This window comes from Ctenopharyngodon idella, chromosome 15 (genome assembly GCF_019924925.1).
Source record: "Ctenopharyngodon idella isolate HZGC_01 chromosome 15, HZGC01, whole genome shotgun sequence".
Lineage (NCBI taxonomy): Eukaryota > Metazoa > Chordata > Actinopteri > Cypriniformes > Xenocyprididae > Ctenopharyngodon > Ctenopharyngodon idella.
In genome coordinates, this window is record NC_067234.1 from 36779008 (window position 1) to 36780555 (window position 1548).

Genomic DNA, 1548 nt, shown 5'->3' on the forward strand with positions numbered 1-1548 from the left:
ACCATATATATATATATATATATATATATATATATATATATATATATATATATATATGGGCTGCGTCTGAAACCGCCTACTCAGTGGGTAGGTACTTAATTTCAATAAGTACTTACTTAACGAGCGCTAAAAGAGTAGGTACTTATTAGCCAAATCTCGTTGAGTATGAATGCGATTCGGACATAATCCGCCATGTTGATGTTATCATGTGATCTACGACTATCTGTAAACATCTTGATATTGATTAAACTTGCTCATTTTGTGGTCTTGTTGAAGAAACAGCTGCCCAGTAATTTTGTGATTGTAGTACAACTAATATATTTTGGGTTAATTTAAAGTTATTATATTTTTAACTACTAATGTGACCCACAGTTTATTTTATGTTACGAAAACCCAAATTCGTGTGAATATGTTAATTTCTTTATTTTATATGCAAAAATGTTCATCCAATAGTAAAAGTGACATAAATCTCCTTTATGTTTTCCTCTTTTTCTTGTTGAGTTAGCGCTAGTTTCATCCCTCAGGCTTATAAATAATAAACAAACAAATAAATAAATACTTTTTATGCATTATGATGATGTATTCAAAATATTTAACCTCGCCATCATGCTTTGTCTGTGTATACAAACCCATATTTGTTTTTTGTTTGTCATTATTATTGTTCATTGTTAAAGATACAACCATGGTATTTTCCCAGATCTTGTATGTAATTATAGGTCCTGCAATAAAAATAAAGATATGAGCGACAGGTGCACTATCACCTCACAGCACCAGTAATTCGACAACCCTACTTAGTGCGGTTTTCCTCAGTGTTAGCAATGTCTGCACAGAGAAGATGCTGGACAGCTGCGCGAAGATCTCGCCTTTGGAGAAGACTGATTTTATACTCAAAAAATGTAAGTATAAACTACTTAAAAATTAAGACTACCCCAGAATGAATTGCATTGCAAGCCCACCACAACACTTACACACAATAATAATGATAAATGCTGACCAAAACTTAATTATATTACTTTTCGTTGTACTTCTTTAGTAAAACAAGCAAAATGTAAAGTTTTGTCATATGACATAGCTATGCACGAACACACACTACACATATACAGCTGATGTGAATACATCTCCATTTACAGGCAAGCAATGAATTAATGCATGAATGAATAAAATATATAAATTTACTGATAATAATAGCATAATTAATAAAAAAAAAGTGCCATCTCAACACAGCTGTGCCCATTCTGCAGCTTTATTTTGATGAAGCAGCTGACCACCGTGAACACCTTCGCCTGTGTTTGCCGTCCATCATGTCCCTCATTGCTGCTCTTCTCAATGGGGACATCGTTGATCCAGAGGATGAGGAAGACCATGATGATGGACCCCTGAACCCCACAACCTTGAATCAAGAGTGGGAGAAGATGTGCGGGACAATCTGCCTGCTGCTGTTGTTTCTGCTCCAAACATTCGTGTGCCTGCTCTCCATCAGCATGACTAAATAAACAGATTAAAACATTTTACAATTCATGTCAGCATTCTGTTTCTTGCCATATTTCA